The sequence below is a fragment of the Cyanistes caeruleus genome, chromosome 4 (genome assembly GCF_971803275.1).
Source record: "Cyanistes caeruleus chromosome 4, bCyaCae1.hap1.1, whole genome shotgun sequence".
NCBI lineage: Eukaryota > Metazoa > Chordata > Aves > Passeriformes > Paridae > Cyanistes > Cyanistes caeruleus.
This window is the reverse complement of record NC_141704.1, coordinates 38,353,733-38,365,865: the sequence shown is the minus strand read 5'-3', so window position 1 is coordinate 38,365,865 and position 12,133 is coordinate 38,353,733. Positions and strand designations below refer to the sequence as shown.

At 39.8% G+C, this 12,133-nt stretch overlaps 1 protein-coding gene across 6 annotated transcripts in view; it reads left to right on the top strand.

Annotated features, from left to right (window-relative positions):
* Positions 1-12,133, top strand: part of CRADD (CARD and death domain containing adaptor protein) — a 77,819-nt gene that overhangs the window by 28,766 nt on the left and 36,920 nt on the right. The window lies entirely within an intron of this gene.

Sequence of the window (12,133 nt, the reverse complement as noted above, 5' to 3'; positions counted from 1 at the left end):
TTGGGAAACAGCAATGTCACAAGCAAGCAGGAGGAGACATCTGGAAAGGGGCCATCACTAGGGACACATCTGTGGGACCACTCCTGGTCCTCGGAAGGGCAGGAAGAACAAGATGTGGGGAGAAGGAATAAGGGAGGTACAGCAGGAAGGAGTAGCTGCCTGACTACAGCTGCCTGTTTTGCCTGTCCTCCAGCAGACTGAGGGTGATGGAAAACAAGGGAAATTGAGGCTAGGAAGGGGGAGAAGTTAATTTCTTCCTCCCCCCACCCCCCTACGAATATCTGAATCAGTAATTAGAACTTTGTGTTAATTGGCAGTAAAGTGAATTATGTAAAATTCCTAGAGTTGGGACTGTTTTGCTTGCAAGAGGAAGAGAAAAGCAAAGATTAACAACATGCTTTATAACCAGCAGGCTCTTCTGTCTGTTTGCCTGGCATGGGATGAGATTCTAAGGAATTTTGTTCTTGTGGTACAGAGTACCCTGACAGACTAGTACTTTTCCTATAGTCATTGATTTTTTCATTACTATGTAAAGGCAGGGAGAATATTCAAGGCTGAGCTATATCCTGACTCAGGCCCAGGGTGGGCTAAAAGAATCTCAGATTCATGTGGTGGGAAGAGACATTTGGCTGAAGGGAAGAGTATTAGCAATTATTATTATTGCCCTTTATCACAGGTTCTTGGTGCCTGTCCCACTGCTGGTGCCATACAGCTTAGGAAAGAAAGTTTAGCAAGCAGTTTTAGGTGTGCCATCAAGAATCCTGTTGCAAGCCAGGGCAGGTGCAGCTCTCCTAAAGTCATGTTCATGGTTTAGGCTTATGGCTGTGAAATTAATTGGTAGTTCATGGGATTAGCACCAGAGTGGGATGTTGTGGCACTCCAGAGATTTCCCAAGATCAAGGAAATATTTTGAGAATCTTCTTCAGGTTACTCTCATATAAGCAGAGGGAGAGAAGTCTCAGTGCTGGGGTACATAAAACACTGATTTTCTTCCTAAACCTTTCCTGAGTTTTGATGTGGGAGGGAGAGCTCTCCATCGATTTTATCAGCAGGTTCAGTTTACACTTGCAATGTTCATTATGTGAGCTAATATTGAGGAACAACAGAAGAGAAAAAAACCCCAAGGAAATTCCAGTCTTAGAGGGTATAACATGCTGAATACTCCACTGATGCAATTTGTAGCAGTTTTAGAGCTTAAATTTTCCTATGGCAAAATAACTTGAATCCTGCAAAGAATTCTTGATAATGTAAAAATATCACCCCTACCAATTATGGAATCAAACTTTGAAAAACAAATTAGCTAGTCAAAAATTTGTAACATAAACTTCCTCTTCTGCCTCTGCTATTTCCAGATTTTTATTTTGTTTTGTCATTTTGTTGTGTAAACCCCTCAGGGTTGGCAGTGTTTTACGAAATATCACTGATTTCTACTAAACCATGTGTTGACTCTATGAAAAAAACATATTGTGATTCTATTTTTTTGTGTGTGTGTGAACAGACTTTGAGAAAATACACGCATAAAAATCATAGAATAACCATTGGGTTGGAAGAGACCTTAAAGATCATCTCATTCCAACCCCTCTGCCATGGGAGTTCATGGGATAACTTTCACTAGACCAAGTTGTTCAGAGCCCCACGCAGCCTGGCCTTGAACACTTCCAGGGATGGGGCATCCACAACTTCTCTGGGAAACTGGTTCCAGTGCCTCACTATCCTCTGAGTAAAGAATTTCTTCCTAACAAATAAGTTTTAGGAAGAGTGTTTACATGTAAACATCTTTTTAAATCTAAATCTGCCCTCTTTCACTGTTAAGTCATTCCCCCTTGTTCTGTCACTGTGTACCCTAGTCAAAAGTCCCTCCCCAGCTCTTTTGTAGCTCCCTTTAGGGGGTACTGGAAGGTGCTATAAAGTCTCCAGCAAGCCTTCTTTTCTGTAGACTGAACAGTCCCAAATCTCTCAGCCTGTCTTATACAATTCCAGCCTTGTGATGATCTTCATGGCCCTTCTGTGGACTCATTCCAGGAACTCTAATGATGGTTATGTAAAGGCAGACCAAGGTCCATCTGTCTTAGCAACTTGTTTCCAATTAGGATCATGGTCCAATGGCTGAGGGAGAGCTTCAAAAAGACCTGTTTGTGGCAGTAGGTATCTACCATGCTTTTCCTGGAGGCTGGAACCTGGAAGCTTCATGAGCTGCAGTTTGTATCTTGGCATTTTATTCTCTTTCATGATTTTTACTCTCCCTTAATTTGAGAACATGCTTGTTGGAATCAGGTGCCTGGATATTGTGATAGATTTAACTTTTGACCTGCTTTCCCACTGAGTTGCATTTGATGCACTTCTGTTCCCCAAACATGGTTGACTTAAAGGAGAGACACCAGTATACTGTCACCAAGGATGCAGCCTTTGTTGGCCATGTAATAAAAATATCAGCCTTCAAAGGCAAATTCCAGTTGTTCAAAGAGCTGTATGCAGGAAGACCCTTTCTCTTTAGTCTTCATCTCCTCTTCATTCACCAGGGTTCTTCCTAGGCTCAGGAGACCTAAGTGAGCTTTTTTTTGCATTTAGGATTGGATCTGTAAAGTCAGGAATGCTTCTGATAAACAATAATGGCACGTGACTACCTGAAGGTGTCAGTTTGGTGTTATTTACATAAAGCCTTGCACAAAGACCAGAAACATTTCCTTTGGCCTGTGTGCAATGCATGACAAACCAACTTCCTATGCAAAAAGGCAATGTCTATCTGTCTGTCTCCCTTGTATAAAATAGTCCCCAGCAGTGTTACTGTGTGTGGCTGCTTTCTGGCTGGCACAACTGTAAACATTGTTTGTTTCTTTTCAGCATGGGATTAATCTGCACTGTTCACGTAGCCATTCAACAGTAACCCAAAATAATGTGTGCCGTGATGTGAATGTTGGATTACATGGGCAGCCTTCCAGATCTATCAAAAGAGCTGCTTCATCTCTTCACTGGATTTTCTGGCAGAAGGAAGATAATAAAACTCTGCTCTCTGCATAGCAGATAGGTAGAATCTGTTCTGCATCTTGTGAAGAAGGGCTTATTAATTCATAGCTGCTGGAGTTTTTAAAACAAAGATGAAAGTTTTTAGGTGTTCAGTTCATAAGATGTAGAATGGATTTGCATGTTGCCTTATAGGTTGTAGAAATAATAATAAGCAAGAGAATTATGAAAGGCCTTTCATAGCAAAATATGGAATAAAACAAGTCAACTTCTATGCAGATGTGGTAATTTTCACAAAAACTTCAGACATGCAGCAAGATTTTCTGCTTACTCTGAAATCCTTGGGGTTTATCCCATTTCTTTTTGTTATGTTGGTGGGATTTACTGAAGTTGTATAAAACTTCAAAATTCAAAGAGCTGTCTTAAAATATAGAGTACATTCCATGAAAAGATATTAAAGATTACATTAATGTACATTTTATTTTTGCTTAAATCTTAAGAGTGTTACTGAGTTAGATCTTTGAACTTGAAGACTGGCAGTCAATATGACAGTTTTGTGACTGATCTTGTGAGGAGTGGTTATAGTCACACTGTCTTCCATTTACATATAATTCATTTACAAGCCAGAGCTTTGATTTTTCAGGTTGATACAGAAAGCTTGACTTCTGTCATGGCTGAATTCCAAGTTGTTGTGTGATATTACTTGTATAAGCACTGCAATAAACCACTGGGAATAAACCAGCAGAGCCAAAGTCATCCTGCGTGATCAATTTGCTGGTCGCAGTAACATGAGAAATGTAATATGAGAACCAGCCCTGGTGTTCTCAACAGTCACCATCTCCAGGTGTGGAGACCTTGATATATATCAGGCAAGGGAAAAGAATATGATTATTTTACTTTTACAGCTAGCAAATTAAGCAGTAGAATGAACGGCTTCCCTAAAGTTTATGTCAGGTTCAGGAACTGAACTGTTAACTCCCAGTCCACTGTCCTAACCACAGATGGTTTTTCCTATCATCAATTTTACCAAAATACATAACTCCAGAATACATTAATTTTAGGCTGTTGCAATAATGCCTCATTTTTATAGTTATCACTGTTCCTAATGAATTTGCTGCAACTTATTTTAATGGGCTTTCAGTGTGCTGGCTAGGATTCCAGGATACTTATTGTTTGTACTTCATAAAAACACCATGCTGTCTTTCAACAGAAAGGTTTTTCTTTTAACAATCCTTTTAAGTACATTTCGTGAAATAACAAAGACAGCCATTTAAACACAGGATTGAATAGCTTCTGCCAAGTTTCAGTGAACATTTTTTTATTTACATTAGGAATGGAAAAGATTTCCTGATCCTAGCATTTGTTCTTTTACTATTCCAGGCAACCTCCTTCTGCTATGCCATTTGCAAAGTGATCAAAATCCGGTTAAGTTCTTTGTCTTCACTGCTGTCATTAAAATTATGTTCCAAAATCTCCGTGCAGTCAGGCTAGAAGCTTTCTTCTAACTTCAGACTGAATTTCATTGTGGCCTGTTTATATCCACTTGTTCTTAAGTTAACACTTGTTTTGCTTAAATAACTCTTCTAGTGCCTCTGAAAAATATTTATGGAAACAAACCTTGTAGCTCTCTTAGAAGTCTACCTCTTCCAAGGTTAACCAAGGGTCTTCTTCTTGTCTAGGCAAAGCTTATCTGTTCTTTTGACCACCCTGGTAAACTTGCCCTGCACCAGTTTGAGACCAGTTTCCTTTAATATGGGTAATGAAAACCTTTGTGCAATGCTCAAGGTGAGCTCTTGACTTGTACAGCAAGAGCACTGCAGTGACCTTTGTCTAGCAGAAGCACATCTGATACACTTCAGCAGTGTCTTTGTCTTTTATGATTATATCAGGGTGATATAATGATGTATAAAATAGATATGATTTTATCTGTGCAATTTTATGAGTTTCTCTTTGATATTTCCAGTTTATGAGTTTCCAGTTTATAACATAAATTTGGCTTTCAGTCATTCTGTTCATGGTCTTGCTTTTTCAGTTGTGGTTCTGTAGCTATGCCTAAAGACCTCACATAATTCTTCCTATCTGATACCTCCTCAGGTCAAGTGAATATTTCATAAACTATTTTCTTGAAGTTTATCAAAATTTCCCCTTTGAACTCCTGAACTTTTATTACAAGCATTTTGATTATCTCTCTGTTTAGTGTAAACAAAACCAAATAATGGTCTCACAACTCATTATTTACTTAATCCAACTGTTTTACAGAAAACTTTGCTAGTCCCAAAATCAACCCTAAGAATACCCACCATCCTCCTTGTTTAACTGTTTTTAGTAAAGAGCATAGGATTTCACACCCAGATATAACTGGACCCCTGCTGCTACTAGATCTATTTGTTTTGCTATTTCTAACTCATGATTTAAAATCTTCTTTTTTCTACTATGAATTGTGTCTTTTGAGTGTTAGGTAAAAATTTCTTTGGGGGAAAAGAAGAAGAGGTCTCCTTCAAAGGAACTGAGAAACTCCTGCACAGTGTCTTTCTCCTAAATGGATTTTGAATTATTCATGTTATTCCTTCTCATCTCATTGCCATTATTCATGTTCAGTTTTTGTCCACCATTTTTACTTCTTTTTTTCTCTTTTCCCAAACATAGTCATGCTCTAATCCTGATTGCATTTTCTGTTATTCCTGCAATATATTGCTTCACGTTTAGCATCAGCAATTGAAATTCCATTTTTTTCTTCCCTGGTCTATGACCTAAGTATTAGTATACAATCATTTCACTTGTTTCTCACTAACCACATCCATTTCCTGTACCGGATTAGGCATAATCCTGTGTTTCCTCTCAATTACTGCACTCTATAGTATTGAATCTGCTTTATTTCTCTCTTTTTTTTTTTTTACTCACTGACATTCCTTTTCCCACTGCCATATCTTTTAAGTGCAGCATTGTTCAAAAACCTAACTCCAAATTCCATCTCCATTTGATATGCCATTCTTATTTGTAGATCCAGTTAGATGACAGGTTTTCAGCTGTTAAGGACAGCCTCCCATCATAAGTAACCTCCTTCCTTAGGTACAAATCTGACTCCTTTGCCTTCCATCTTTTCTACTGTCAGTGGAGCATCCTGCTTGCTCATGTTCTCTTTTTTTCCCCCTTTACCATTTTCCTCATATTCCCTTTCCCTCCACTGCTCATTCTTTCCCTATATGATCACCTTTATTTAGGAGATTTTTCACACAGTCATGAAGTTATTTAGGTTAGAAAAGGCCTTTAAGATCACCAAGTCCAACCATTAGCCCAGTACCATCATGTTCACCACTGAACCATGTCCCTAAGCACTACATCTGCATGTTTTTTGAGTACTTCCTTGGATGCTGATTCCACTGTTTCCCTGTTCTCATGCTCTCACACTCTTTCAATGAATAAATTTTTCCTAATACCCAAACCAAACCTCCGCTGGTACAGCATGAGGCTGTTTCATCTTGTTCTTGTTGCTTGGGAGAAGAGACCGACCCACACCTGTCTACAACCTACTTTCAGGCAGTTGTGGAGAGTGATAAGTTCCCCTCTAAGCCTCTTTTGCTCTGGGCTAAACAACCCCAGTTCCCCTTAGCTGCTCCTCATAAGATGTGTGACCTTTAACCTCCATTGTCCTTCTCTGGATGCTCCAGTACCTCAATGTCTGTCCTATAGTGGCATTGGTGATGTGTGGCCTCACCAGTGCTGGGTACAGAGGGACAATCCCTCCCCTGGTCCTGCTGGCCACACTGTTGCTGATCCAGGCCAGGATGCCACTGGCTTTCTTGGCCACCTGGCACATACTGGCTTGTGTTCAGCTGCTGTTGACAAGCACCTCCTGGTCCTTTCCTAGAGCAGCTTCCCAGCGACTCTTCCCCCAGCCTGTAGCACTGGATGAGGTTGTTGTGACCTAAGTGCAGCCTTGGCCTATTGATCCAGCCTGTCCAGATCCCTCTGCAGAGCCTTCCTAGCCTCCAGCAGATCAATACTCCTGTCCAACTTGGTATTGTTTGCAAACTTACAAACTTGCACTGTTCAGGTTAAGTTCTAGGTGGGCTTTGACACTTTGATTTTCTCCCTGCATAACCTCATTGCATCCTTGTAATCCTCCTTAGTTGCTTACCCCTTCTTCCAAAGGTCATAAACTCTCCTTTTTTTTCCTGAGTTCCAGCCAAAACTCTATTCAGCCAGGCCAGTCTTCTTCCCTGCCAGCCAGTTGCTGGCATTGCTTAATAGCTTAATAGAAAGATTTAACACTGGGGACTTTCACACAGCATAGTAAAAGTTGATAAATTTAATATTGCTTGCTATTGTATTAAAGGAGTGTCTTAATACCCAGCATAGCAGCGCTGCAGGAAAGCATTTTAATATTTGACTGCATGTATTAACAAGCTGCAATTTCTAAGAATATTTTCCTGAAAAATGAAGATACTTTTGTAAATTGACTTTTACTGGCTGAAGCTTTCAAGAAGTCTAGGTAATAGATGAGGGCAGCATATTTCCTTAATGTGATTAGTTCTAATACAATAAATTCTCATTGGGCATTTGAGCCTAAAGGTGAAGGAAATGTTCAGAATTATTTCTTAACGTTCATGCAAACATTTTACAATAAGTGGGAAATTATTAAAGGCTGCTGATGGAGTCACAGAGCTTTAAATTTTTATTCTTTCTCAAAACTGAGGAATTTTTTTACAATAGAACAGGAAAGTTTAAAGCTTTTGAATAATTAGTGGATGATCTTCCCTCCCCAGCAAAATCCACATTAAAAACATATTGAAGTATATATTGATGAACTATTTCAGGCTGACAGTTGAATAAGAGACCAAAATTTCTGTTACAATTACAGGTGTTTCCTGCAGCTGAGTATGAAATTAAGTAAATTTTTATTAAGTTACAGTTGCTATTTGTTGAGCTTTTGCTGTTCCTAGTTTTTTTTCTTAGTTACTCTTACTGTTTTCCAGGAACTCTGGAACTAAGAAATGTTCTACTTAGAATTTGAAAACATAAAGCCATCAATTCATTGAGTTTATTTTTAAGCATGGAAAGCAGTGAAACAGATTTCTCTAATTTATGACTCTATGTGTTATCTTTTAAACTGTTTAATATGGTTTAATTGCACTTCATGGAGCAAAAACCCCATAAACAGTAATTGAAGATATGTTCTTGCTACATCAAACAAGCAGACACTTTCCTCTGAAAGAGAGTGGTTTTAATAACAAAACAAAATAAAGGAAGGGATAAGTAAATAATTAAAATTGATTTTTTAAAGATACAGAAATTTTGCAATTGCTTGTTGCTATTCACTGTTCTTCTGTTAAACATATTGGCTTTTTATTCTTGCTGTCTTCTATGAAAGTAGGAGCTTCCTTCTTTCCTATCATTTTTTCTAATTACTTTCTGCATTAAACAAGCCAATCTTTCTCTCATTTTATAGTTCCACTTTTTCAGATGTTTCCTTAGAAGTATTCTATCTTTAGTCCTTTTCTGCATTTTGTTATTCTCTCCGCCCTCTTTCTTTTTTTCCCAGTGCCTAAGTCCAGTGGCACACAGTATTCAGAGGAAACCATGGCAGTACTTTCCTTAATCTTGCACTTTCCTATCCCATTCTTAGTGAGGAAGTCAATCCCTCTGTCAGTCACTGGAAGCTGCAAGTAGATACTTGTTATTGTTATTATTATTATTATTATTGACTACTATTTTACAAATTATTTTAAAATTAATAAAAAAAAAAGAGAAGAGGAAAGGAAACACTAGACTAGTAAATGTGAAACACAAGAAAATATCACATCAGCAGAATTCAAGGTTGCTTTTAGGAACCGAATTTTACTTGCTCTGTTATCTCAGAATGTGTCTCACAGCTGCCAGACCTATCTTGTTGAGTCTTAATACCCAGTGTAGCTCTCCTCTTTTTAGGATTGCAATAATAACTCCTAGGAAAAGCTGAAATAAGTAGCCTATGAAATTAAATGCAGTTTAAGGTAAATAGTCTGGTTCCCACATGATGTAAAATGATACTGCTTTGCTAATCCTTCTTGGAATTACAATACTTTCTGCCATCTGAGAGAAGTGAATAATGTCTTCGGTGGAGGCTGAGCTCGGCTTAATTGAGTGGTCAATCAAGAGTACAAGTGCACTTCCAGTAGTCAGCCAGCGCACAGCAACAAGTACTTCTTTTATTATAGTCTAGGTTTATTTTATGAGTAGGAATTATTGATGTGTGCAAAGAGGGTCTTTTCCAACAGTATCTAAGGGGAAAGCAGGTCCAAACCAGACAACAGCTGGTAGTGAAACTGGCTCTTCCTTAGCTCTGCAGAAGGATGATTGTTTCCCTCTGCATCAGACCTGGCTCTTGGCAGCTTATCCAGCATGCACAGGCCACTGCTTTGAGCCTGTATCTTGCCTCCTTGAAACAGCCTTCAAAAAGCTAAGACTTGCTGCTTCCCAAAGCAATACCTTCCTACTCCTTTTCCTGGCACGTATCCTGGGACACATTTCTTACTTCTTCCATTTGAGGACAAATATCATTGGATATACTGTGTGCTTTTAGCCAAGCAAATTGTAAGTAAGCAGTACATAATGCTTGCATTTCTGCAGAATACCTTCAAACCAGACACAGGATCTAAAACCCATTTGAAGATTTAATGCTTGTTCTTTTAGATGATGGGCCAGAAAATTGATCTTTCTGCTGCCTTGCTTTTCTGTTTCTTCTCTTAGGTTTTCCTGGGTTGAAGTTGTTTGTTTTCTCCAGTGGTATTTCTTCAGTGGATTCTAATACAGACAATATCCTTTTCAATAGCTGGTGTTTACTTTATGTCAACCACAGTAAATTAAATTATAGTCTCAATGCTGAGAAAACAACATTGCTGACAATATTCATGCCTTTGCTTGTCATGGTGGCACTTGTAGTTGTGTATAGAGACTGACTCAGATCCACCCTGTAGTAGTTACAGGGGACAGAAGTAACATCTATTTCCTCACTTCACTGTAACAGATAACTTGAGTGAAGCCCTGTATTTGCAAGGCATTTTCTCTTCCAAACCTGCAATTTTCTCTCTGTTGAGGGACAAGTGAGTTGGACTTTTACTGCAGACTTACTTATAGTATAGATATCAGTTGTGATTTTGCTTTTCTCTTTAGGTTCCCTTAGAGAACTTCTAATATTTGACATTAATTATTTAAACCTTAAGAGTTTTCTCACATACCATGATTCTGTTGGGCAGAAGTCTCTGGCTGGCTGAAATGCATAAAAATAGCAAGAGAAAGCCCCACCAAAACCCAAGATCCCTCTAGAAAAATTCTCTGCTTGTGCTGCTGAAGTCAGACAGGTGTGGTAAATGCCTGTGCCATCTTGGAAAGCAATTCTTAATTTGAATGACTTATTGGTAGATAATTGAAATTATGAAAGAAGACTATATGCCCTGATGATGATTTGTGTTTTAAATGTCACGCAATCTGCACAACATCTCTCTTGAGAGGAGGGATATGCTGAATCCTTGAAGCTGTACCACTCCAAAAGTGCCTCATGGAGGCCTCAGTGCTGGCTGCAGTTGCCACAGCCCTGCTGGACTCACACATCCAGCAGGAAAAGGCAGCAAAAGGCTACCCTTATGAAGTCCCTGCTTTTGCTGGTACATGCTAGACTGTTTCATGCTTGTCATCGTCTTCTCCCTCTGAAGCCTCCTTTTTCTTGGAACACACCACAGCTTTTTCTCCTATTCAGCTAGGCTTACCACAGAGGTGGGTAAGATAAACTATCCAAAATCCCATAACCCAGAGATGCCCAGTGATTTTTCATGGTACCTATCCTTTAAATGGCCACCAGCACCCCAGAATGTGCCAACAAGTTCATCTGCCAGTCACTTCAGCTAGAGTGCCTGTAGGGAAGAGAGACCTCTTTCTTGCACATGAGAGACTGATTTAAAGCTGTATAATGAAGTTCATGTTGCATCCAAAAAAAAAGCAATGAGAAACTGCCTTCCTCCTCCTTTGTCTTTGCCTTGTATGTAGTGCAAATTCATTGATTTAGCAGAATGGTAAATCTGACTTGAGGACTGTGGTAGTTTCTACTGGATGGTGAGACCTGTGCTAGATTTTGATCGGCAGGGTCTCCTCCCTCTTGGTGCTGCAGTGTAGCATCAAACCCACCCAGGTACCCAGCATGGAGCATAGAGAACATAGGTATGTGTTACATCGGTGGCTGAGAGAGCAAGACAGTGATGTAATGTATATGCATATGTTTCAATGACTTCCCTAGAGAACTCCCCCCATTTCCCCCCAGTCATCACATTCTTTGTGATTTCCCTCATAAAAACCTCAAGCCGCTCATGCTTCCACTCTCTGGTTTCCAAACCCTCAGTCCCTTCTATTAGACCTGAGTGTGGCTAAGGTCCCTGTCCTCGCCTATCATCCTTTCTGGCCACTCCAAAAGCATCCATTTCACTTTCCAACATACATGTATGCTGTCACAGTTTGGTGGATCTTTTTGCTGTTCCTTTCCATTGCTTTCTGGAATGAGCTAACTGTTTTGCTCATCAGTATTTTGTATATGCTTAGGGGTGTTCTCAGGCTTCAGGAGGAAACTAGCAGCTGGATTATCTCAGTGCTTGAAGCAATGTGCAAAAGAAAATTCTTTCTTGTCCCCTGAATGAGGAATAGCCACTCTTCTCAAAAGAAGCTTCCCAGAGCTTCCTTGTGCACAATAAAAAATGAGCTTTCCTACTTTTTGCTTAGCTGGAAGGCAGGCCTGGATGGTTGAGGAAAAATGTGGTCACAATCCTACATAATCCTTTCCAGCTCTTTTGAAGGAAGATCTTTGTCTACTTTTTTCTCTCTCCTGCTGTTGCTGTGCCTACCACTCAGTGTCTCACCTGGACTCAACTTTGCTTTGCAGCTTTTCCCTCTGAATCTTCCTTCTCTCACATACCAGCTGCCTACCCTCTCACCCAAGCAGCTTTTCACACCATATAATGTTTTGCTGTTCTCCCTTCCCAGTGATGCAACTCAGTGGCTTGCCAAGCCAGGACACACCTCTGTCTGTTGGGGAATGTGGAATATACTGGGGTGGGGTTGTGGAAGGTCGTGTTCAGAGAGCAGAGCAAAAGAAGCACCTGGTAAGAGGTGGCTAGGGCAGGGCTGGAGGAGTTGGGGAGTCCTCAGC